The sequence below is a fragment of the Somniosus microcephalus genome, chromosome 4 (assembly GCF_052327205.1).
Source record: "Somniosus microcephalus isolate GS21.2 chromosome 4, FLI_Smic_1.0, whole genome shotgun sequence".
In the NCBI taxonomy this organism is placed as follows: Eukaryota; Metazoa; Chordata; class Chondrichthyes; order Squaliformes; family Somniosidae; genus Somniosus; species Somniosus microcephalus.
The window spans coordinates 200,571,307-200,598,452 of NC_140990.1; the positions used below are offsets into that span (position 1 = coordinate 200,571,307).

Genomic DNA, 27,146 nt, shown 5'->3' on the forward strand with positions numbered 1-27,146 from the left:
GTCGTTAAACCGTCAAGATGGCGGCCGTGACGGTCCGGTGCTGAGAGCGCTCTCCCTGCTTCGGGCGGCCAGCTCTCGCCGCTCACTCCCACAACCGGAGCGAGGTGCTCGGTGAGTCGGGCAGAGGCAGCGCAGCGCAACGAGCAGCAGCAGCAGCCATGACAACCCACTGCAGCACGTCGGCCAGCAGCTCCATGGTGGGAAACTTGCAGTCCAACTGGGAGGAGGGGAGCCGGGCATGGCGGCCAGAGGTCGGATCGTGAGTGGGAGAAGCAGGCCACCACACGTGGAGCCGGCAACAGTGAGGAGGAGGCTGCGGTGACGAGGAGGACGAAGCGGCTGAGGGACATCGTGCTCCCACTGCCACGGGAAGCCATTGTATTGACTCTCTGAACGCGACGCTGTATGTATAGCTGACGCGTCCCTACGGGGAGTAAGCATTCCATTGTAATTGTACTTGTACTGGTTACATATGGCAAATAAAATTCAACCGAAAATTGAACTGATAGTCGCCGCATGGCCGCCATCCGCCGCCAGGTTTCGGTACAATGTGGAGAGGCAAAGACCAGGGACTATTGGACTGGCGAATTATTCCCAGGCGTTCCATCATAGCGAACTCCACCTTCGCGACCGCCAGTTTGCCGGGTTCGAGGCGCCGGGCCCGCGCGTGGACCGGGGTGCCAGTGGTAGTGATATGGTGTTCCACACCATGCTTCGTGTCCATAGAGGAGAACGTAGGCCTGGTCAGGTCCGGAAATTCTCCGAGCAGGCGAGTGAACTCGTCCGGAGTTGGGAAAGCGCAGGAGACGGTGCGCGACATGGTGTTGCCCCGGTGACAGGGAATGGAGTGAAACGTGGCCGCGTTGACCAGCCGCCGGTTCCGCACATCGACCAGGAGGCCATTGGCGCACAGGAAATCCACGCCGAGGATGGCTTGTGAAAACCTGGCCGTAACAAATTCCCAAGCAAATCGCTGGCCGCCGAAACACACCTGGACCCGCCGTTTGCCAAAGGTCTGGATAGCACCGCCATTAGCTGCTTCGAGTGAGATACCGTGCCTCCCAGATTGAATAGGAATCGTCGACCAGAGATGGAATCGGTGATGAACAACAGCTTGCCAGAATTTCCGATTGTCATCGCAGCCACGGTGCACCCATCAGACCCGCTCTTCTGTCGCCGGGGTTGCAGTTGGAGATTTTTTTTTTGGGAGCGAAGTTGCAGGGAGGGCGGCAACATCGGGCTTTCGCGCCAAACCGCGCGTGGTAGAAGCACAGCCCTGCAGGTTGAGGGGCTAGGGCGGCGTCCGTGGTGAGACCACACCTTGAATATTGTGTGCAGTTTTGGTCGCCTTAACTGAGGAAGGACGTTCTTGCCATGGAAGGAGTGCAGCGAAGATTCACCAGGCTGATACCTGGGATGGCAGGAATGACGTATGAGGAGAGATTGTGTTGATTGGGCTTATTCTCACTGGAGTTTAGAAGATTGAGAGGGGATCTCATCGAAACCTATAAAATTCTGTCAGGCCTGGACAGACTAGATGCAGGAAGGATGTTTCTGATGGCCGGGGAGTCCAGAACCAGGGGTCATAGTCTAAGGATAAGGGGTAAGCCATTTAGGACTGAAATGAGGAGGAATTTCTTCACCCAGAGAGTGGTGAACCTGTGGAATTCTCTGCCACAGAGGGCGGTGGAGGCCAGTTCATTAAATATATTCAAGAAAGAGTTGGATATATTTCTTAAGGCTAAAGGGATCAAGGGATATCGGGAGAAGGCAGGGACAGGGTACTGAATTTGGATGATCAGCCATGATCTCATTGAATGGCGGAGCAGGCTCGAAGGGCCGAATGGCCTACTCCTGCTCCTATCTTCTATGTTTCTATGTTTCTATGCCTCGTGGCAGCGCAGTACTGCTGCGTCACCGCGAAAATGTTATCCGCTTCGGCTGCAAGCTCAGCGCAGTCTGTGACCTCAGACCGGGCCAGGGCAGCCTGTACCTGCTCCGGTAACTGACTGAGGAATAGCTCCCTGAAGAGGAAGCATTGCGGTTCGGAGCCAAGGAGCATGAGCATTTGGCTCATGAGTTCCGACGGCTTGGCGTCCCCGAGGCCAGGCATAGCGAGCAGTCGGCGGGCGCGCTCCGACTTCGTGAGCCTCTGGCCACAGGGGATGTACCAGAGGACTGGAGAACAGCTAATGTAGTACCATTATTCAAGAAGGGTAGCAGGGATAAACCAGGGAATTACAGGCCAGTGAGCCTAACATCTGTGGTAGGGAAATTATTGGAAAAAATTCTGAGGGACAAAATTAGTCTCCACTTGGAGAGGCAAGGATTAATCGGGGATAGTCAGCATGGCTTTGTCAAGGGTAAATCATGTCTGACCAATCTGATTGAATTTTTCGAGGGGGTGACTAGGTGTGTGGATGAGGGAAATGCTGTGGATGTGGTTTACATGGACTTCAGTAAAGCTTTTGACAAGGTCCCGCATAGGAGACTGGTCAAGAAGGTAAGAGCCCATGGGATCCAGGGGGCCTTGGCGCGTTGGATCCTAAACTGGCTGAGTGGCAGGAGGCAGAGGGTGATGGTCGAAGGTTGCTTTTGTGACTGGAAGCCTGTGTCCAGTGGGGTACCTCAGGGATCGGTGCTGGGTCCCTTGCTGTTTGTGATCTACATTAATGATTTGGATGAGAATGTAAAGGGTATGATCAGTAAGTTCGCGGATGACACGAAAATTGGTGGGGTGGTAAATTGCGAGGAGGAAAGCCTCAGGCTACAGGACAATATTAACGGGTTGGTCAGATGGGCGGAAAAGTGGCAAATGGAATTTAACCCGGAAAAGTGCGAGGTGATGCATTTTGGACGGACAAATAAGGCAAGGGAATACACAATGAGTGGTAGGACCCTAGGAAGTACAGAGGGTCAGAGGGACCTTGGTGTACATGTACATAATTCCCTGAAGGCAGCGGAACAGGTAGATAAGGTGGTTAAAAAGGCTTATGGGATACTTGCCTTCATTAGCAGAGGCATAGAATATAAGAGCAGGGAGGTTATGATGGAGCTGTACAAAACGCTGGTGAGGCCACAGCTGGAGTACTGTGTGCAGTTCTGGTCGCCTCACTATAGGAAGGATGTGATTGCTTTGGAGAGGGTGCAGAGAAGATTCACCAGGATGTTACCTGGGATGGAGCGCCTCAGCTATGAAGAGAGACTGGACAGGCTGGGGTTGTTTTCCTTGGAGCAAAGAAGGCTGAGGGGGGACCTGATTGAGGTGTACAAAATGATGAGGGGCATAGATAGGGTAGATAAAGAGGAACTTTTCCCCTTAGTAGGGGGGTCAATAACAAGGGGGCACAGATTCAGGGTAAGGGGCAGGAGATTTAGGGGGGATTTGAGGAGGAACTTTTTCACCCAGAGGGTGGTTGGAAGCTGGAACTCACTGCCTGAAAGGGTGGTAGAGGCAGGAACCCTCACAACATTCAAGAAGCATTTGGATGAGCACTTGAAATGCCATTGCATACAAGGCTATGGACCAAATGCTGGAAAATGGGATTAGACTGGACAGGGAGGGATGGGCGGCGCAGACACGATGGGCCGAAGGGCCTCTTTCTGTGCTGTAAAACTCTATGACTCTATGACTCTATGACCTGCAGCAACCGCGCCTTGATCGTTTCATACTTGCCGTCGTCCGGGGGGTTTTCGAGCAGGCTGACGATCCGCGAGGCGGTGGAGCTGTCAAGCATGGAGACCACGTAAAAGTAACGGGTCTGATCCGCAACGATGTTTCGTAGTGCGAACTGGGCTTCGACCTGGATGAACCACGAGGCCGCTTGTTGTTCCCAGAATTGCAGTAGCTTCAATGCAACGGTGTTTGTTTCCATGCTTCGCTCCTTCTGCGAAAAACGTTCGCAAAAGTTGGGGTCACCAATGTAGGAATGTCTAGTTCCTATCAAGAGACTGAGGTCGACTCAGGCGATCAAACAAACGATGTTTAATGAAAAACTAACAGAGTTTAACAATAAAATGCAAGAGAACTACGTATACAGGTCTAGTCAGTTCGGAGGCTCCACGAGGACTGCTAGGGCGGTCCCGTGGTTGGCGTCATGACGTCATCACGTTTTTCCCGCCGATGGGGATCACGTGATGAACGACGTGGCGTCATCACGTTTGCCCGCGCTCTTAAAGGGACCGCGCTCTGTACATGCAAACAGTAAAAACAAAGATACAGACTCAGGCTGTAGCTAACATATTGTTAAAGGGAATTATATACAGTTGGTCTGAGTCCCTTAGTGGCTCCGCCACATTGTAATAAAGGCCAACATACCATTTGCTCTCCTAATTGCTTGCTGTACCTGCATGTTAACTTTCAGTGATTCGTGTACAAGGACACCCAGGTCCCTCTGGACACCAACATTTCCCAATCTCTCACCATTTAAAAAATACTCTGCTTTTCTATTTTTCCTACCAAAGTGGAAAACTTCACATTTCTCCACATTATATTCCATTTGCCATGTTCTTGCCCATTCGCTTAACCTGTCTATATCCCCTTGCAGCCTCTTTGCATCCTCCTCACAACTTACATTCCCACCCAGCTTTGTATCATCAGTAAACTTGGATATATTACATTTAGTCCCCTCATCCAAATCATTGATATAAATTGTAAATAGCGGCGTCCCAAGCACTAATCCTTGTTGTACCCCACTAGTTACAGCCTGCCAACCTGAAAATGACCCATTTATTCCTACTCTCTGTTTTCGGTCCGTTAACCAATCCTCAATCTATGTTAGTATGTTGAGCCCTAATTTTGTTTAATAACCTCTTGTGTGACACCTTATCGAATGCCTCTGAAAATCCAAATACACCACATCCATTGGTTCCCCCTTATCTATTCTGCTTGTTACAACCTCATAAAGCTCTGACAGATTTGTCAAACACGATTTCCCTTTCATAAATCCATGTTGACTCTGCCCAATCCTATTATTACTTTCTAAGTGCCCTGTTACCACGTCCTTAATAATAGATTCTAGCATTTTTCCTACTGCTGATGTCAGGCTAACTGGTCTTTAGTTCCCCGTTTTCTCTCCCCCTCCTTTCTTAAATAGTGGAGTTACATTTGCTACCTTCCAATCCGCGGGAACCGTTCCAGAATCTAGCGAATTTTGGAAGATGATAACCAATGCATCCACTGTCTCTATAGCCATCTCTTTTAAAATCCTAGCATGTAGGCCATCAGGTCCAAGGGATTTATTGGCTTTCAGTCCCATTAATTTTTCCAGTACTATTTCCTTACTAATTTCTTTCAGTTTCTCGTTCTCACTAGACCCTTGGTTCTCCATAAACCTCCTTTTTCTGTTTTATTTTAACTTTTAATTCTTTTGTCATCCAGGGCACATTAGCTTTGGATGCTCTACCTTTTCCCTTCAAAGGACTATGTCTAGTTTGTACCTGAACTATCTCTTCCCTGAATGCCTTCCATTGCTCCGTTACTGCTTTTCCCTGCAATCACCTTTTCCAATCTACCTGTGCGCTATCCCTTCGTAAATTACTGAAATGAGCTCTTCCCCAGTTGAGCATTTTTACCTTTGATATTTTCTGGTCTCTTTCCATAATAACTTTAAACTAAATTATGTTGTGGTCACTGTTAGCTAGGGGACCTCCTACTGTAACATCCTCCACTTGTCCTACTTCATTTCCCAGAACCAGATCTAACACTGCTTCCTTCCTTGTTGAACTGGAGACATATTGATTGAGAAAGTTCTCCTGTGCATATATCAGAAAATATTCTCCTTCCCCACCCTATGCGCTATGTTTTTCCCAGTCTATATTAGGGTATTTAGGGTCTCCTCATATTACAACTCTATTTTTGTTACACGCCTTGGTAACCAGGAATATCAAGAACCATTCCTGGCTTTGCTTGAGCCATGTCTCTGTTAATGAAGCCATTAATCCCATGTTGCAATTTCTGTCTGCAGCTCACCAACCTTATTAGTTACACTATGGACATTGACGTACATACAATTTAATATCTCCTTCCTCACTTTTGCTATTTTCCTCAATCCTGGTCCCTGCAATTTTTGGGATATTCCTAATTTTGCCGCTGTTTATATGTCTCTGCCCTCTGATCTCATTTCTGCCCCTCTCTGCTATTTCCTGGTTCCACTCCCCCTGCCAAATTAGTTTAAACCGTCCCCCCAGCAGTACTAGTTTTACTGAGTTACCCTGTGTACATCAAACTCCCAGCTCTGAGTTACCCTGAAGCAGTTGACAAAGACTTGCACTAACCTGCAGTGTCTGTTCATTCTTTCTCACAGTCTGTTGCTTTAACATCATGTGGTCAGATGCCCATTTGAAACATTCCCTCAGTTGCATGTGATGATTTCTTCCCGGCGAGTGTGGAGAGGCTGTGACCCCGCGGGGCGAGTAGATAAAGCTCTGCAATGAGCCGTGACCTGTAATTGTGCGGTGCGGGGACAGAGAGCTCAGGGAGTGACGCAGGGCTAAGGTAGCGCAGTTCGTCAGCGACACTGAGACCTCCTGAACTTAAGTACAGTTCATCTCAGTTTAAAAGGAAATCCCGACTTTCCACTCAGTTGCATCCTGGTGGCGACCTGCATTGGTAAGCTATTGAATTATTAAACTAAAATAGGGAAGGTTATTGAAACAGGATATTGCAGTTACTAAAACTTAGTGCTAACAATGCATGGTATTAAAATTTGACACTGAAATGTACTGTTCTAAAAGTGTGGCATCATTCAAAATGGAGTATTATTAAAATGTAGTGATGTTAATGCATGGTATTAATATAGTGATAATGCATCTTGTTAAAACGAGTGATATTAATTGATGGCAATAATCGAACTGCAAGGCTTTTCTTGTTTCTGTTTGCATTCTAGTGTCTGATTTTTCATTCATAATAAACACATTGTGGGAATAATTCTATTTATATGTGCCGCGCGTGGTAAAAATGTGTTGTGAAGTTTTCTTTTGACTTGCTGTTTCTAAAAGGACACAGATACAATTTCACTCGAAACATCAGAGTAAATCGTCGCATGTGCATCTACAATGTCACGTAGAATTCTTACTGCAGAGTGTGATGGGAATCCGGTGTGGTGCAAGTTAGGAAGGGGTTAAAATGTTTTCTTACTCGTCAAAAGAATGCTAAAAAAACTTTAAAAAAATACAAGTATTGTAAAGAGTTTGCAAAGTTGCTTGTAGGTGTGTTGCTGTTTACAGATTTTACTTCAAGACAGTTTCTATGGCAACCAAAGGCCTCCAAACTTAAATGTCAAATCTTTCAATGTAATTTATTTGACACCAAGTTGAACATGCAAATTCAAATTTTAGAAGAAATTGAGAAGAACTAAATGCTTAAAAAATAAATCTTCAGTGTCCATTAAAAATAACTAGGGATATTTCAAGCCTGTATTTTTGGGGTAAATCTGAAGGGATCTGGTTTTGAATATTGTTTGCAAGTTCACCAGTAAGATCCAATTCATATTAAAAATAAACTTCCTATTTGCATCAAATTCAAATTAGCATTGAATATTTAGCAGGTAGACATTTCTATAGCGCCTTTCACAACCTCAGGATGTCCCAAAGCGCTTTACAGCCAATGAAGTACTTTTGAAGTGTAGTCACTGTGGTATTGTTGGAAACGTGGCAGAACTAAGAGAGGAAAATTCAGGAGCGTAACCACAAATTAGAGGTGTAGGCGTTAATTCCCGCAGGACCTCTCCCGCTCATCAGCCATGACTTCAGTGTAAGAACACCGGAAACGCAGATTTCTGTGGCTCTTCTGTCAAAGTTACGGCGGACAAGCGGGAGGACACCAACTCCCACACAAAAATTTACCCTCAAGTACTTTGGTCCTGGTACTTTTAGGAAACAAATTATAAATATTAATCTTAACACACATCGGGGCCCTGGAGCTGCAGTCTAATTTGGTAACATTACGGTTATGATATTTTTATGAGGAAGGGAGTGTTAATATGAGCCTGCCCAATGCTCCTAAATCACGATGACAATCGTCTGTCTCCATCACTGTTCTTTGTACCTCAATTGCTAATTGTCAGCATAATTTCGGTACATTGGGCAGGAAAACTTAAAACAACGACAGCATTTTAGTGTAGAATAACATCCCAAGACGCATCACAGAGGCATAATCATAGAAAAGGGCGCTGAGCCAGAGTAGGAGATATTAAGAGGGAGGACCAAAAATTTAGTCAGAGAGGTGGATTTTAAGGAGGTGTGGAAAGAGGGTAGAGAAGCGTAGGGTTTTACGGAGAGAATTCCAGACCATGGGGACTAGGTAGATGAATGCATGGTTGCCAGTGGTGAAATGAAGGGTGGGATGCACAAGAGACCAAGTTCAGAGGCATGGACAGCTTGGGTGGGAAGGGGCGGGGTGGGGTTGTAGTGCTTGAGAAGGCTACTGAGAGAGATAGGGAGGGGTGAATCCATCAAGGGATATAAACACATTATCAGCATAAAATCTCAAAACTAAAGGTGACACTAGGGTCTTACTCCAGATATAAGTTAACTTTTTAAAGTAAAAATTTATCAAAAGAAAAGAAAGACTTGCATTTATATAGCGCCTTTCATGACCACCGGACATCCCAAAGCGCTTTACAGCCAATGAAGTACTTTGTGAAGTGTAGTCACTGTTGTAATGTAGGAAACGTGGCAGCCAATTTGCGCTCAGCAAGCTCCTACAAACAGCAATGTGATAATGACCAGATAATCTGTTTTTAGTGTTGTTGATTGAGGGATAAATATTGGCCAGGACATAAGAGCAGCATAAAATTATATTTTTAGAAGTTAAATATTTATAATTATTAAAGTCACAAGACTATCATATTTGTTGGTGTCAGCTTTGGCTCAGTGCTAGCATAGGCTTCTAAACCGGAAGGTCATGGGTTCAAGCCCCACTCCAGAGACTTGAGCATATAATCCAAGCTGACCATTCACTATAGTACGGAGAGAGAGTTTCGGAGAATGTTAAACTGAAGCCCCATCTGCCCTATTAGCTGAATGTAAAAAATCCCACGGCACTTTCCAAAGAAGACCAGGAGAGCTCTCCCAGTGTTCCAGCCAATATTTATCCCTTAACCAACATCGCTAAAAGTTATCTGGTAATTTATCCATTGATGTTTGTTGGACCTTGCGGTGGGCAGATTGCTGTGTTTCCCTACATTATAACAGTGACTGCTCTTCAAAAGTACTTCATTGGCTGAGAAACACTTTGGGACGTTCTAAGGTGTTGAAAGGCACGATATAAATGCAAGTTCTTTCTTCGTGTTAGGTTTTTGACTGTTAGGCCTCGGAGAGATGTCAGATTAATGACATTAAGATTTTGCTGTTACATTAAAGTCAGCTCACCAGGTTAAATCCACAATATGCAAAGCTTTGGGAATGTGGGTTAGATTCAGACAAAACATCTGGAGAGAATGATATGTCTTGCATATCACATCAGTTTAAGACAATGGGGTTTTAATAAAGAATTCTAGTGACATTCACATGAGCGCAGTCAGGAGTCAGCCGTTTGTTTGCCTTTTGGAGAATTGATAGATTCCTTCCTGTATAATGAAAGAATCACAAGACTGCAAGATGTATAGTAAAAGTTCACTTGATTTAATTGTGCGGTGCCAATGGTGAATATGGTTCATGTTTTCCAGCTGTGTTTGTCTCTTGTGAACTTCTCCATTATGGTTGTGTGTGTGCTCTAATACCAAGTGCTCCCCAAGTTGGTGTAGCTTTGGCATGTGGTGCCCAGCTAAGTGGTGAGGTGCATGGGATACAGAAGGCCTGCTACCTTTGCCTGTGACTAACCCCAGAGCATCTGCTAAGGGTTTTAGAATCCTTCCTTCATAGTTGCATGTAATCATTTTCCAAGTGAGTTATGGCTGGCCATGACTGCTTCTTGGGAATATGGATGCCATAGCCTCTGTAGCATTATTGAGTGCATTCAGGAGCTATGCTCCCACTATATGCTTATGTAACATTATGATCAATGGCAGACTGCAATGCCAATGACTCTTACTCCATGATGTCACTTGTGGGAGGCAACACTATATACCTGGGTGTTGAATTTATCCAACCTCGCCAGATCACATTCCTCTGTCACGTGACTCCAGAATATTGTTGCAGTGGCTTACCAGCCGCTACATGAAATCAAACCAAATGAGATCATTTCCCTCTGCCTCTACCTTTTATGCACATGTGCACAATTTTTGTATGTTATTGTAACATATTCAAATCATAGAATTTCCAACTGACATGGCACCTAGGAGTTCTGCATTCTCCTTTAATCTCCAGCAAACTTGCACTTTTCAAGTTCTCCCTGCTGGACAGGCCTACAATGTTTATCAGGCTTTCATGGTTTATGGTTTGAAGGGTTCACCACCTGTCCCATGCTGCCACCTCTGATCATTTTCAGTTTTCCCTTTAAACATTAGAACATTGGTGACTGCAATGGTCATTTAGCCCATGAAAATTCCTTGCTGAAGTACATTCTTTTCCCCAACATGGCATGTATAATGTAATTTGTATAACCTTGTACTTTTTACTTCTATAGCTTACTTACTACAGCCTTGCTAACATTTACCTGTATCAGTACTGCACTTTTGGCATCAGTCACTGTACATTGTATGCAGTGCCTTGCACATGAAAGGGAGGATTAATGCATGGAGAAAGGAATAGAGGGATACGGGGCAAGGTGGAAAGAAGTAATTAGAGTGGGAGGATGCTCGTGTGGAGTATAAACACTGGCATAGACCACTTGGGCCAAATGGCCTGTTTCTGTGCTGTAGATTCTATGTAATCCTACATCTTTAAAAAAAAAACTGCTACTGCAGCTTTACAGTAATGTTCGTGCCTTATCTTTTTAGGTGCTGCAACTTCTTCCAGACTGTCCTTCAGGTTGGTGACATTTTGTGGACTGTTTGAAGCAAAATACTGTTATATTTGCCCCTAATTTCTCACTTCAGAGTGCCCCCCCCCCCCACTTCGAAAAGCTGTTCTCGTGTTTCTGCGTTGCAGGGACGGTTAGCTCTTTACAGCTAGCAGGAAATAGAACAGCAGTATGGGAGGTCGCCTAAGTTTCAACTACAAAAGATGAATAAATGGCAAGTATTGTGCCAGCTGCAGCATAGAGCAGTGCAGCCGACACAAAGGGAAAACATGATGTCAAGGTCACTAAATGCAAGCTTTTTCTGGTATTGGTCTAACTACACCGTGGTTTGAGGCCGCCATGAGGAGCATTTCAATGTGGCATTTCTCACAAAAGAGCAATATTGGTGATGTGGCATAGGGATGGGAGAAAACCTGAACAAGGGAGAGAAAACCTTATTTAACAACAGACCCAAAAATTTTAATCTGCTCGGTTATCACGGTAAATGCACAGCTCCGGGTGTCGAACTGTGTTGACTCATGCTCTCGCATGAATGTATCTATCGGCAAATAATTTTTTAGTGTACTCCTAAAGGGTGGCTTGTGTTTACCTATTGAATTCCATCTATTTACATCCAATAAATACTTAGCAAACAAAACCTAAACATATTTTCCGATTACACTTACAAAGCACAGGGAAGTGTCGACATATAGGTACGGTGAGCCACTCCTTTGGTATGTGGAACTGAATCTATGTACCTGAAAAGATTTTGTCTAGTTATTGTTGTAGGCAGCAAGTGTACAATCCACATGTGAATCATTTCTATCTAAAAGTAATAGTGCCAGCAGGTGAAGTGATTTTGATGCTGTTTATGATTGGTTTCTGGCAGGGAGTAGAAAAGGTACTTGGAGTGGAAATGTCAAATTACCCTTTTAAGCATTGTCCATACATACCAACCTAGAAAATTAGCAGAAGGTGACACAGCCCCACAAAGACTGACATCTCAACACAACCCTGAATCACCTCCATTACCTCCATGAACTTGTTGCCCCTTGGCAGCAGCATGCACACACATGGGGTCATCTTTTGTGTGTACACCGACACGCAGCTGTGACTCTCTGCCACCTCTCTCAACCCTTCCACTGCCTCTATGCTGTCAGACTGCTTAAGGAACGTCCGATCTTGGATGCATCTTAACCTCCTTCAGCTAAACATTGGGGAGACCACAGTTATAGTCTTTGGCTCCCATCACTGACCCCCATCTCCATCTGCGGCCACTGTCTCGGGCTATACCAAACTGGTTACAACCTTGGCACTCTGTTCGATCCCAGCTGAGCTTTTAACCTTGTACTCTCTTCCACACCAAAAACACCCACTTCCACCTCCAGAACATCGCCTGCCTCAGTCCGTCCACTGCTAAAACCGTCTTACTCATCTTTGTCATGCCCAAACTTGATTACTCCAATACTTTCCTGGCTGGATTCCCATCCTCCATTCTCCACCCTCCATAAAATCCAGCTCATTCAAAAATTCTGCTCCTCCTATCCTATCCCAGACCAATCACCTAGGTCCTAACTGATCTACAATCTCCTGTCCCAGTGGAAAAAGCTGTTTTTTCTTGCAAAACGCTGAAAAGTTGACACATGGGTTAAAAAGCGGACGGTTGGCATGTATAAGTGTCCCACCACTGCTAGCCCCATCCTCATTAGGAGAGATATCTAGACATGTTCCAGTGGCATCTGGAGAGTTGCAACTCTTGTTGCTACTTAACCCCAATTAACCCTTAGCAGGATTCCTACCGTCTCCTTACCATATTTCTGGCCTAATGACTGCCAGAGCACTGTAGGCAGTGACTTTGAATATTTAATCTGGTGCTGAGCAGCAGTTGTGCAGAATGCATCAAGCATTGCCAATTTACCACTGGTGGTTGAACCTACTTTAAAGTATTGGGATTATAAGAAAATAATATTGAAGATTTATGATTAATGAGTATCTTTATGTTTCTGTTTGTATTCTAGGCGGAGTTAAATCCTGACAATATTTTAGAAGTCAGCTGGTAGTCATGTTCACTGTTTTCATTTTCAAAAATTGAAAACTGCTGCTCTTCATCATGACTGAATTCATTGTTTGTCATTCACTGCAGCTATTTGGAAGGAAGTATTGTTATATTTACAGAAAGAGACTAATCATAGAAAGCCCATTTTATGGTCCTGTGGTGTGTGTTGAAGCTTTTAGTCTGGGGCAATTTTAAACAATGAAAGTATATTTTATAAAATAGCTCATCACTTTAAATAACGTATTGCAGCAAGTTAGAAATGAGGGCATATTCACAGAAATCACAGAAACCCCACAGTGCAGATAGAGGCCATTTCGGCCCATCGAGCCTGCACCGACACATATCCCACCCGATCCCCGTAACCCCTACACCAACACATATCCCACCCTATCCCCGTAACCCCACGTATTTAATCCCCCTAACACTAAGGGTCAATTTATCATAGCCAATCAACCTAACCCGCACATCTTTGGACTGTGGGAGGAAACCGGAGCACCCGGAGGAAACCCACGCAAACACGGGGAGAATGTGCAAACTCCACACAGACAGTCATATTGGTCCTGTACAGTGATAAAAAGCACAATGCTGCGCTTCAAACAGCTTATCCTGACTTCACAGAGCACTCTCCAACTGCAGGACTAGGTATGAAAGAGGGTAAAGAAAGAACATGCATTTATATACCACCTTTCACAACATCAGGTTGTCCCAAAGCTCTTCACAGCGAATGAAGTACTTTTGAAGTGTAGTCACTGTTCTAATGTAGGGAATGCAGCAGTAAATTTCTGCACAGGAGGGTTCCACAAACAGCATGAGAGACCTGGCCAGATAATCTGTTTTAGTGACGTTGGTTGAGGTATAAATATTGGTCAGGACACTGGGCGAACTCTCCTGCTCTTCGAATAGTGCCATGGGATCTTTTACATCCACCTGAAAGGACAGATAGGACCTCAGTGTAATGTCTCATCTGAAAGATGGCACCTCCGACAGTGCAGCACTCTCAATGTACTGCACTTAATGGTCAGCCTAATTTATGTGCCCAAATCTCTGAAGTGGGTCTTGAACACATGATCTCTGACTCAGAAGGCAGAAATGCTACGACTGAGCCAAGGGAAAGAACAGTGTGCTTTTTCCCTCTGTGATCTAACTTTGAATTGAGCCAAGACTAATAGGAAAAAGCTATTCTCTCTTTCAGCAGAATGTAAGGGCTTTAAGTGAAATGGGCTTGTGACAGACCCAACACAGTTCCTAATGGAGGTTAATGCGTAGTACCCAAAGTGCGTGTAAACTGGAAGATGCCACTTTTCATATCCTTCGCCCTGATCGCCCGGCGGGAATGAAACAATGACTTGACGAAAATGGCAGTACATCACTAACAACCCATTCCTGCTCCCACCATGGCTGCCACCATTTCCGTTAGGGTCTTCATATAGAGCGACTCAGGTGCCCACCCATATGGCACGCACTGGACATTGATGCAATTTTGAGCTACCGATGATGCATGCTCTGCCCATTGGTATCAGGCGGAGAGTGGCATAACTAGTAGGGCATGAAGTCAAGTATAGAGGACCTTTGGACCTTTATTTTCTCCAGGATCACTGTTCAGAAGAACTGAATATGGGGAAAGTCTTGAATGTATGTAGGAATGTTCCCTTGTGGCCTTTGGCTCTTCCTCTCAAGCATTTACTCATCAAAAACAACAACTTGAATTTATATAGCACCTTTAATGTATAAGAACATCCCAAGGCACTTCACACAGGAGTAAGGAAAACAGGCGCCAAGCCAAAGTGGCAGAAATTAGGAGGGATGAAAAAAAGCTTGATTGAAGAGATGAGTTTCAAGGAAGGTCTTAAAGGAGGAGATGGAACTGGAGAGGCAAAGAGTTTTAGGGAGGGAATTCCAGACAGTGGGGCCTAGGCAGCTGAAGGCACTGCTGCCAATATTGGGGTGAAGGGAGGGTGGGATGCAGAGGAGGCTTTAGTCAGAGGAATGGAGAATCGGGGGGGGGTGGGGGTGATTGTAGGGCAATGGTTATAAAGCTAAGGGGTGCAAAGCCATAAGAACATATAAATAGGAGCAGGAGTAGGCCATTCGGCCCTTCGAGCCTGCTCCGCCATTCAATGAGATCATGGCTGATCTTCTGCCTCAACTCCATTCACCGGCCCTATCGCCATATCCCTTGATGCCCTTACTAGTCAGTAATCTATCGACCTCTGTTTTGAATATACCCAATGACTGAGCCTCCACAGCCCTCTGGGATAGAGAATTCCAAAGATTTACCACCTTCTGTGTGAAGAAATTTCTTCTTATCTCAGTCCTGAATGGCCTACCCTTTATCTTGAGGCTGTGGCCCCTGGTTCTAGACTCCCCAGCCAAGGGAAACATTCTCCCAACATCCATCCTATCAAGCCCTGTAATAATTTTGTATGCTTCAATGAGACCCCCTCTCATTCTTCTGAATTCAAGAGAATAAAGGCCTAGTTTACTCAATCTCTTCTCATACGACAGTCCTGCCATCCCAGGAATCAATCTCGTGAACCTTTGTTGCACTCCCTCTATGACAAGTATATCCTTCCTTAGGTAAGGAGACCAAAATTGTACACAGTACTCCAGGTGTAGTCTCACCAAGGCCCTATATAATTGGAGTAAGACTTCTTTACTCCCGTACTCAAATTCTCTTGTAATGAAGGCCAGCATACCATTTGCCTTCCTAATGGCTTGCTGCACCTGCACATTCACTTTCAGTGACTCGTGTACAAGGATACCCAGGTCCCTTTGAGCATCTGCATTCCCCAATCTTTCACCATTTAGGAAATACTCTGCCTTTCTGTTTTTTCTACCAAAGTGGATAACTTCACATTTATCCACATTATATTCCATATGCCATGTTCTCGCCCACTTACTGAGCCTGTCGAGATCCCCTTGAAGCCTCTTCACATCCTCTTCGCAACTGACACTGCCACCTAGCTTTGTATCATCAGCAAATTTGGAAATGTTACATTTAGTCCCCTCATCCAAATCGTTGATATAGATTGTGAATAGCTGGGGCCCAAGCACCGATCCTTGCGGTACCCCACTAGTCACAGCCTGCCATCCTGAAAAAGACCCGTTTATCCCTGCTCTTTGTTTTCTGTCTGTTAACCAATTTTCAGTCCATGCTAGTATATTACCCCCAATTCCATGTGCCCTAATTTTGTTCATCAACCTCTTGTGTGGGACCTTATCAAAGGCCTTCTGAAAATCCAGATACACCACATCTACCGGTTCCCCTTTGTCTACTCCACTAGTTACATCCTCAAAGAACTTCAATCGGTTTGTAAAACAGGATTTCCCTTTCATAAATCCATGTTGACTCTGCCCAATCTTACTATTAGTTTCTAAGTGCCCAGTTATTGCATCCTTTATAATAGATTCCAGCATTTTCCCAACTACTGATGTGAGGCTAGCAGGTCTGTAGTTCCCCCTTTTCTCTCTCCCTCCTTTCTTAAATAGCGGTGTTACATTTGTTATTAATCTGCAGGAACCATTCCAGAATCTATAGAATTTTGGAAGATGACAACCAATGCGTCCACTATTCCAATGGCCACCTCTTTCAAAACCCTAGGATGTAGGTCATCCGGTCCTTGGGATTTATCGACTTTTAGTCCCATTAATTTTGCTAGTACTGTTTTTTTACTAATAATAATTTCTTTAAGTTCCTCATTCTCATCACACCCTTGGTTTTCTCATATTTCTGGGAGGTTTTTTGTGTCTTCCTCCGTGAAGACAGAAACAAAGTATTTATTTAATTTCCCTGCCATTTCCTCATTCCCCATTATAAATTCTCCCATCTCTGACTGTAAAGGACCTACATTTACCTTCGCCAGTCTTTTCCTTTTCACATACCTATAGAAGCTTTTACAATCCGTTTTTATATTTTTTGCTAGCTTGTGCTCATATTCCATTTTCCCTTTCTTTATCAATTTCTTGGTCCCCCTTTGCTGATTTCTAAAAAGATCCCAATCCTCAGGCTGACCGCTTTTTCTGACAACTTTGTAAGCTTCCTCCTTTGACTTAATACTAGCTTTAATTTCTTTTGTTAGCCATGGTTGGATCACTTTTCCTTTTGGGTTTTTATGCCCTAGAGGAATATATGTTTGTTGCAAATTATGCATTATTTCCTTGAATGTTAGCCATTGTATGTCCACCTTCATACCTTTTAGTGTAGTCTCCCAATCTACCATGGCCAACTTGTCCCTCATACCCTTGTAGTTTCCTCTGTTTAGATTGAAGACTTTAGTTTCAGGTTGGACTACATCACTCTCAAACTTAATGTAAAATTCAATCATATTATGTTCACTTGTCCCTAAAGGCCCCTTTACCACAAGATTATTGATTAGCCCTTTCTCATTACACAGTACCAGATCCAGAATAGCCTGTTCCCTGGTTGGTTCCTCCACATACTGATCCAGGAAACCATCTCGCATGCATTCCAAGAATTTGTCCTCCATACCATGAGTGGTAATTTGATTTGCCCAGTCAATATGTAGATTAAAGTCCCCCATGATTACTGTATTGCCTTTGTTACATGCACTTCTAATCTCTTGATTGATACTATGCCCTACATTACCACTACTGTTTGGTGGCCTATACACAACTCCCACCAATGTTTTCCGCCCTTTGCTGTTTCTTAGCTCCACTCAAACTGATTCCAGTTCTACATCACGATCTGCCAAGCCAAGATCTTTTATCTCTACCGTACCGATCTCATCCCTTATTAACAGCGCTACGCCACCTCCTTTTCCTTTTTATCTGTCCTTCCTAACTGTTGAGTACCCTGGAACATTCAGTTCCCAGCTTTGGTTACCCTGCAACCATGTCTCTGTAATGGCAATTACATCATACCCATTTACTTCTATTAGTGCCATTAATTCATCCACCTTGTTGCGAATGCTACGTGCATTTAGATAAAGTGCCTTTAACTTTGCCTGTTTAATATTTTTCTGCACTTTGACCCTCTTTACTGTTGGCCTTTGTTTCTGCTCCCTACTAGTTTTGCTGACTACTTTTCTAACTTGCACTTCAAGCAATGTTTCTCTCCGTTCTGGGCCCACACTTAGGTTCCCAGCCACCTGACAAACTAGTTTAAATCCTTCCCAACAGCACTAGCAAACCCCCCCATGAGGATGTTGGTCCCGTTTCTGCTGAGGTGTAACCCATCCAGCTTGTACAGGTCCCACCTTCCCCAGAATCGGTCCCAATGCCTCAGGAATTTAAATCCCTCCCTCCTACACCATCTCTCCAGTCAAGCATTCATCTGGTCTATTCTCCTATTTCTGCTCTCGCTAGCACTTGGCACTGGGAGTAATCCTGAGATTAGTGCCTTTGAGGTCCTGCTTTTTAATTTATATCCTAGCTCCTTATATTCTGCTTGCAGGACCTCGTCTCTCTTTCTGTCTATGTCGTTGGTACCGATATGGACCATGACCTCTGGCTGTTCACCCTCCCCCTTCAGAATGTCCTGCAGCCGCTCAGTGACATCCTTGACCCTGGCACCAGGGAGGCATTTAAATACGAGAATGAGCATTTAAAATTTTTAGATGTTTGGCATTCAGGATCCAATGTAGGTCAGTGAGGACAGGCGTGACAGGTTAGTGGGACTTGCCCATCCCTAATTGCCCTGAAAACGTACTGGTGGGTCTTCTTGAAATGCTGAAGTCTTTGTGGTGATGTTACTTCTATGATGATGTTAAGTTGAGAATTCTGGGATATTGACTTAGCAATAATGAAAGAAGGTAATCTGTGTCCGAGTCGGGATGGTGTGTAACTTGATTTTCCATGATGCTACTGCTCTTGTTCTTAGTGGTAGAGGTCTCAGGGGATGGAGGTGGTACTGAAGTAACCTTGGTGAATTGCTGCAGTGCATCCTGCAGATTGTACCTTCTGCAACCACAGTGCGCTGGAGATAGAGGGGGGTGGGTATTCAGTATAGTGGCATGGTCGCCAAGCAAGAGAATTGCTATATCATGGGTGTTGTCAAGCTTCCTGAGTGTTAGTGGAGCTGCACCCATCCAGGCAAGTGGTAAGTTGAGCCTTGTAGATGGTAGAGAGGCTTTGAAGGGTTAAGAGGTGAGCCATTTGCCGCAGAGGACCCAGCCTCTGCCCTGCTATTGTAACACAGTGTTGAAATGGCTGATCCAGTTAAGCTGCTGGTCATTGGTAACCTCCAGTATGCTGATGGTAACCTCCAATATGTTGATGGTGGGAGACTCAACATTGGTGATGCTGTTGTAGGTCAAGGGGAGATGGCTGGCTTTTCTGTTTGAAATGGTCATTAATTGACACATGTGGCCCATTTGTTGCCTGCCACTAATTAATTCAAGCCTGGATGGTACCACAGTTTTAGGCTGGCATAGCTGCTTCATTATCAGAGGAGTTGTGATTGGAACTAAATAATGTGGAAATCTCAAGACATCCCACTCCTCACTTTTTGACAGAGGGAAGGTCATTGATGTAGCAGCTGAAAATGGTTGGGCCAAGGACACTTCCCTGAGGAACTCCTCTGGTGATGTCCTGGGGCTGTAATGATGGGCCTCTGAAAACCACAACCATTTTCCTTTGTGTGTGATATGACTCCAGACACTGCAAGGGTTTCCCTTTGACCTCCACTGATCACAGTTTTGCTAGACTCCTTGATATAAGAACATAAGAAATAGGAGCAGGTGTAGGCAATTTGGCCCCTCGAGCCTGCTCCGCCATTCAATAAGATCATGGCTGATCTGATCTTGGCCTCACCTCCATGTTCCTGCCTGCTCCCCATAACCCTTGACTCACCTATAGTTCAAAAATCTGTCTCTCCACCTTAAATATATTCAATGACCCAGCCTCCACAGCTCTTTGGGGTAGAGAATTCCAAAGATTCACGACCCTCTGAGAGAAGAAATTCCTCCTCATCTCCATTTTAAATGGGTAACCCCTTATTCTGAAACTATGCCCCCTAGTTCTAGATTCCCCCATGAGGGGAAACATCCTCTCAGCATCCACCCTGTCAATCCTCCTCAAAATCTAAGATCACCTCTCATTCTTCTAAACTCCAATGAGTATAGGCCCAATCTACTCAACCTTTCTTCATAAGGCAACCCTTTCATCTCAGGAATCAATCTAGTGAACCTTCTCTAAACTGCCTCCAATACAAGTATATCCCTCCTTAAATAAGGAGACCAAAACTGTATGCAGTACTCCAGGTGTGGTCGCACCAACACCCTGTAGAGTTGTAGCAAGACTTTTATACTTTTATACTCCATCCCCCTTACAATAAAGGCCAACATTCCATTTGCCTTCCTAATTACTTGCTGTACGTGCATGCTAATCTTTTTTGTTTCATGTACCAGATCCCTCTGTACCGCAGCATTATGTAGTCTCTCTCCATTTAAATAATAATTTGCTTTTTTATTCTTCCTACCAAAATGGATAACCTCACTTTTTCGCTATCTGCCAAATTTTTGTCCACTCACTTAATTTATCTATATCCCTTTGCAGATTATTTGTGTCCTCCTCACAACTTGCTTTCCCACCTATCTTTGTATCATCAGCAAATTAGGCTACTCAATTCCTTCATCCAAGTCATTAATATAGATTGTAAATAAATGAGTCCCCAGCACTGATCCTTGTGGCACCCCACTAGTTAGAGTTTGCCAACCTGAAAATGACCCATTTATCCTGACTATGTTTCCTGTCAGTTAGCCAATAAATACTCAGCCAACTGCTATCTTGATATGGAGGGCAGCTACTCACTTTTTCTCTAGCATTCAGTTTTTGTGTCCTTGTCTGGATCAAGGCTGTGATGAGGTCTGGAGCTGACTGGATGTGGTGGAACTGAAACAGCATGAGTGACCAGGTTATTGGTGAGTAAGTGTTGTACCGCATTGGGGAAATGATGACTCATCCTGAGATATTTCACTCCCACTTAGTAACTTCTTCCTTCAGCCAGACGCTAAGATAGGATTGTTTTTCCATTGTTGCTCCACCCTAGGGGAATTGTGAGTTTGTTGGTCATTACTTGTCTTGCCAGTGTTTCCAGCCTCCCAGGATACTCAACCAGATGGCGAGATGTAGCCTTGCACTGTAGCACAAGCTGGGAGCAGCTGAAACCAACCCACTGAGAACGGGCAGGTTTGAAGACTGGGATTTGAATGATGTCCTTCTGAGTTGAAGACTAGTGCGTTACTGATACTTCAAATAGCCCTTTTTGTCCTAGCCGATGAGGGATGTTACTTTTAGGGAATGACACATTTTTCTATTGCAGACAGCAAATGTCAACAACTCCCATGCAAGAAGAGTGCAACCAGCTGCATAGTAAAGCATCCTGAACTCTACCCCAAACAGTGCCTTAGCCCTAGCCTCTGAATAGTGCTCCTTACTGCACCAGTGCAACACTTTTATTTTGCACAATCAGCAATCCTTATCGCCTCTGTTAATGAGAATGCTAAATTAAGGGCAGTTTTGTGCTAGGAGCTCACGTCCATGAGTAACCGGTTGAAATTGGCCAAACTCATTTCACTAGAGAAAGGAGACTTTCATCCCATCAGCTTAGACCGGTTTCAAACGCAGGTCCCAGAAGTGAAAGGACTGTGTAGTGACTTACTACACCACACAATCCCTCACTTCAAGGAACTTTGCTTCAATATTTACACAATATCTGTACCATGGTAACTTTGACAGGACTGCCCCAGATTCTGCACAGCACAGAACTCATTTTTTTCATTTATATTTGAAACACTATCAAGAACGTTCTTCAACTTCTACAAGGTTTGTTAGTTTTCCTCATAAATTCTTGAAATCTCACCGTTGCAACACAAACAGCCTTAAACACCACCAAACTGACAATAATCCTATAAGGGCCTTTTCTGGAATGTTGGGCTACAGCAGAGTTACTCATATAGGCCAGGGACCGTTTGCTGATCATTTCCTTTCACCTGTGGCCATTGGCCGCGCTGCTGGATCTCCATTCTTATTTAATTGTAAAGAAAGAACTTACATTTATACAGCACCTTTCATGACCTCAGATGACATCCTTTGTGACTGTGACAAAGGTAAACTATCCCTCCTTGTCCTTCTTGACTTGTCTGCAGTCTTTGACATGGTTGACCATTCCGTCCTTCTCCAACGCCTCTCCACCATCGTCCAGCTGGGTGGGACTGCACTCGCATGGTTCCATTCTTATCTATCTAATTGTAGCCAGAGAATCACTTGCAATGGCTTCTCTTTCCGCTCCCGCATCATTACCTCTGGTGCCCCCAAGGATCTATCCTTGGTCCCCTCCTACTTCTCATCTACACGTTGCCCCTGGCGACATCATCCGAAAACACAGCGTCAGTTTCCACATGTATGCTGACGACACCCAGCTCTACCTCACTACTTCTTCTCTTGACCCCTCCACGGTCTCTAAATTGTCAGACTGCTTGTCCGACAGTTCTGGATGATCAAAAATTTTCTCCAATTAAATATTGGGAAGACCGAAGCCATTGTTATCAGTCCCCGCCACAAACTTCGTTCCCTAGCCACTGACTCCATCCCTCTCCCGAACATCTGTCTGAGGCTGAACCACACTGTTCGCAAACTTGGTGTTGTGGCGGTACCACCGGTTGTACCTTATATAAAGACACATAATTCCCTTTAACTTACCTTTTGGGGCCGTTGCCTTTTTAACTTACCTGTTGGAGCCATTGCCCCTTTAAGATGCGCCCTAGCGCGCTGACATCACGTCACGTACGACGTGATGTGCGTGCGCTGGCACAGCCCGGCCTGGCGTCTTCGGCCTCAACGGCCAGCCGACGGGAGCGACGCGATCTTCCGCTCCCGCGGCAAGCACCGGCACAGCCCGACCTCCCGACTTCGGCCTCAATGGCCAGCGACGCAACGACACGCATCACGTGACGCCCTAAGCACGGGAAATGCGAACGGCGTGATGACGTCACAACACCAACGCGATGACGTCATCACGCTCCCCACAGGACTGCGAACTCAGTCCTCGTGGAGTCCCCGCTGGGACAAGACCTATACCACGGTGCTCCTACAGTCAGCCATCTTACCTGATGTAATTAGTCTGTTCCTGTAAATAAACAACTTGTTAATAGTTTGTCGAAGTCAAACTCTCTTATTTAGTGGCGATCTACACGAACCGCTACAGTGTCATATTTGACCCTGAAGTGAGCTTCCGACCACATATCCACACCATAACAAAGACCGCCTATTTCCACCTGCATAACATTGCCCGTCTCCGCCCTTGCCTCAGCTCATCCGCTGCTGAACTCCTCATCCATGCCTTTATTACCTCTAAACTTGACTATTCCAACGCACTCCTGGTTGGCCTCCCACATTCTACTCAACGTAAACTTGAGGTCATCCAAAGCTTGGCTGCCCATGTCCTAACTAGCACCAAGTCCCGTTCACCCATCACCCCTGTGCTCGCTGACCTACATTGGCTCCCGGTTAAGCAGCGCCTCGATTTCAAATCCCTCCATGGCCTCGCCCCTCCCTCTCTCTGTAATCTCCTCCAGCCCCACAACCCCCCGAGATATCTGCGCTCCTCTAATTCTGTCCTCTTGAGCATCCCTGATTATAATAGCTCAACCATTGGTGCCTGTACCTTCTGTTGCCTCGGCCCTAAGCTCTGGAATTCCCGGCCTAAACCTTTCCGCCTCACTACCTCTCTTTCCTCCTTTAAGACGCTCCTTAAAACCTACCTCTTTGACCAAACTTTTTGGTCACTTGCCCTAATTAATCCTTAAGTGGCTTGGTGTCAAATTTTTTGCCTTAAAATACTCCTGTGCAGCACCTTGGGACGTTTTACTACGTTAAAGGCACTATATAAATACAAGTTGTTGTTTTTTTTGTCCCAAGCGTATTACAGCCAATGAAGTACTTTTGAATTGGATTCACTGTTATAATGTAGGAAATGCAACAGCCAATTCACGCACAGCAAGAACCCACAAACAGCAATGTGATAATGACCAGATACTGTAATCTGTTATTGTAAAGATGCTGCTTGAGGTATAAATATTGGCCAGGAATCCCCTGCTCTTCTTCAAATTAGTGCCATGGGATCTTTTACGTCCACATGAGAGGGCAGATGGGGCCTCGGTTTAACGTCTCATCCAAATGACGGCAACTCCGACAATGCAGCACTCCCTCAGTACTACACTGAAGTACTAGCAACAACTTGTATTTATATAGCGCCTTTAACGTAGTAAAACATCTCAAGGCGCTTCACAGGTGCGTTATAAAACAAAATTTGACACCAGGCCATATAAGGAGCTATTAGGGCAGATGAACAAAAGCTTGGTCAAAGTAGTAGGTTTTAAGGAGCATCTTAAAGGAGGAAAGAGAGGTGTAGGGTTTTCGGCAGGGAATTCCAGAGCTTAGTGTAAGGGGTGGTGTGTGGGTCAGCTTCGCCTCTGACTTATGAACGGTTCGAATTGCTCCCACTCCCTTGGTTCTAGACCTGGACTTATTTGGGGGTTGTAATGAAATTGCAGCAAACAACTGAATTTGATACAAGAACTTTGGTTTTTATTTGAGAAGGAAAAATACAATACAATAATCTTAACACTCTAATAAAATGGGGAATCACTTCAACATACACGAGGGAAAAATTACAGTAGACAAATACCTCGCCCCTCCCAATCCCACCTTACTAGCTAAGTTGGACTGTAAAGGACCAGGGATAATGCTCACCAAACGCAGGAATAGTTTGTAGAGTGGAAAAACTTGCAGATCTTTGGTTTCTTCTGCGTTGGTTTCTTGTTGGTCGCGGTGGCCCAGTATTACCTGGTTGGCTTCTGGTAATATTTGGTTTCATGGGGCCCTTGGTGCCGCGAGGTGTCCGATGATGTGTTACTACTTCTTCGAGAGAGAACTGCTTCCAGATGCTTGCTTCTGAAACCGCCGAGTTTCGATAGTGTTTTAAACTTGAACGATGGGTCTCTCTTTTCTTCTCGAACTGGTTGAACTGTTTCTGTTGAACTCCTTCTGCTGAACTGTACTTATCGAACTCATCGAACTGATTTCTTGTGGAGACAAGTATTTAGTTTATACTAACTGAGGCCTGCTTATCTGCCCACCAAATCAGTCTCGGTTCATTGTTAAATTTTGGGTGGGCTCGTTAACATTGATTGGTCCCATTTATTTAATTGGTTTCGGGATTGCTTCGAAATTGGTTTAAGTATGTGAAGTGGTTTTGGATGTCTCTCTGAGTGGTTAAACTGTTGTGCGATTGTCTTCTAATCTTAGATTTCCTGTAAGGCCTTGAAATTCTGTGCAGGTTGGCTGGATGATTTGTTTTATGCATGTTTTTAATGGGTCTTGGATCTTAGGTGAGGCTGGTTTTTCATTGATTCATTGTTTGAATGTAAATTCCTGGATAGGGGCCGAGTTTCGTTTATTATTTCTCCCAGACAGTTTGGCTACCTCGAATATCCAAAACTGTTCCTTTGCAGAGGTCGATCCCACATTCCTGTCCCAGCCTTTTCTACAAGCCCGTACATGCCCATTTAAAATGCCAAGTCTGTGTTTAATCTTTGCATCCACCTGCTAGGCCCAACCCTGCATTTTATCTCCCAGGTTTCTTTTGCAGTGGTCCAAAATTGTTTTTAACAGGGTCATCATTCCATTTTGGGGTTCTGCTAAGTTTTGCGAATCTTACATTAGGGCCTTGGCAGCTGAAGGCACGGCCACCAATGGTGCAGCGATTAAAATCGGGGTTGCGCAAGAGGCTAGAATTGGAGGAGCGCAGAGACCTCGGAGGGTTGTAGGGCTGGAGGAGGTTACAGAGATAGGGAGGGGTGAAGCCATGGAGGGATTTGAAAAAAAGAATGAGAATTTTGAAATCGAGGCGTTGCTTAACCGGGAGCCAATGTAGGTCAGCGAGCACAGGGGTGATGGGTGAACGGGACTTGGTGCAAGTTAGGCCACAAGCAGCCGAGTTTTGGATGACCTCAAGTTTACGGAGGGTAGAACATTGGAGGCCAGCCAGGAGTGCATTGGAATAGTCAAGTTTAGAGGTAACTAAAGCACGGATAAGGGTTTCAGCAGCGGATGAGCTGAGGGAAGGGCGGTGACGGGCAAAGTTCCGGAGGTGCAAATAGGCGGTCCTAGTGATGGTGCTGATATGATGTTGAAAGCGTATCTCTGAGTCAACTATGACAACAAGTCTGGTTCAGCCTCAGACAGTTGCCAGGGAGGGGAATGGAGTCAGTAGCTAGGGAACGGAGTTTGTGGGGAGAGGGCCTAAGGCACTAGAGTCGGATGTGAACCCACAAGCTTCTGACTCAGAGGCACTAATGCTACCAGCTAAGCCATGGTAGGCTATTGATGGGTTCTATTGCTGTTCTGTTGCCTCATTCTGACCAAAAAAGAGCAAAGGAATACTCTTTCCAGAGGAAAGAACAGACCCAGAAAAGACTGTTGACCATCTGGCTTCAAAAATAAATACCTATCACAATCTCTCAGATATCTATCCAATTCTCCCTTCAGTTTCTCCATATTGTGCCATATTGTGCCTTCATTGGTCAGACTATTCCACATTTGTAACACCCTCTGTATAAAGTAATTAAATCTAAACTGTGTATCTTCCCTCTCCTAACTTAAGTCTGTGCCCCCTGGTTCCAGAGGCTGTAGCAATCTTGGACGTATTATCAGGCCTCAATTTATCTGTTACCTTAAGAATGTTGAATGAAGGAAAGATTTGAATTTACATAATGCCTTATTACTTCTCTGAAAAAATGTCTCAATGTGCTTCACACAAATTATGTTTGATGTTAAGTCACTGTCACATAGACGAAATACTTAAATAATCTCTCCCCTGAGCTTACTCTTCATGAGAGTAAACAATAATTCATTCCTCTCGCCTCCTTTCATCTGCCGGTTTGTGTCATTTCCCGTAATTTGTGTGAATTCCCTTCAATCTGTCCTAACTCGGTTTCATTAAGGTAGGTATCCATTTAGTTGCCTTCTGCTATGCTTCCTCCGATGCCTGGGTAGGAGGAGGGGGAACAAGTGGAAGGGCTTCACTAAAACTGAACGGCAATAGTTCCATTAAAACTATTGTTCATGGACTTTGTTTTCCCCTATCCGGTGGGGAAGTGCATCTGACCTCTTATTTGACAACTGCAAAGGTGGCACATTTGAATTTGGAAGCTCGACCTGATGGAGGTCTTTAAGATTATGAAAGGG

General features: G+C 44.9%; 1 protein-coding gene across 4 annotated transcripts in view; it reads left to right on the top strand.

The window, feature by feature from the left end:
* Nucleotides 1-6,252: 6,252 nt before the first annotated feature.
* Nucleotides 6,253-27,146, top strand: part of LOC147120130 (melanophilin-like) — a 278,087-nt gene continuing 257,193 nt past the window's right edge. Inside the window, exons 1-2 of one of the 4 annotated variants that reach the window (XM_085985695.1) lie at nt 6,253-6,610; nt 10,881-10,911. The gene's annotated coding sequence lies outside the window, so the exon portion shown is untranslated. The remainder of the gene's footprint in view (nt 6,611-10,880; nt 10,912-27,146) is intronic. The other 3 variants (XM_085985693.1, XM_085985696.1, XM_085985694.1) reach the window with 3 other exon arrangements.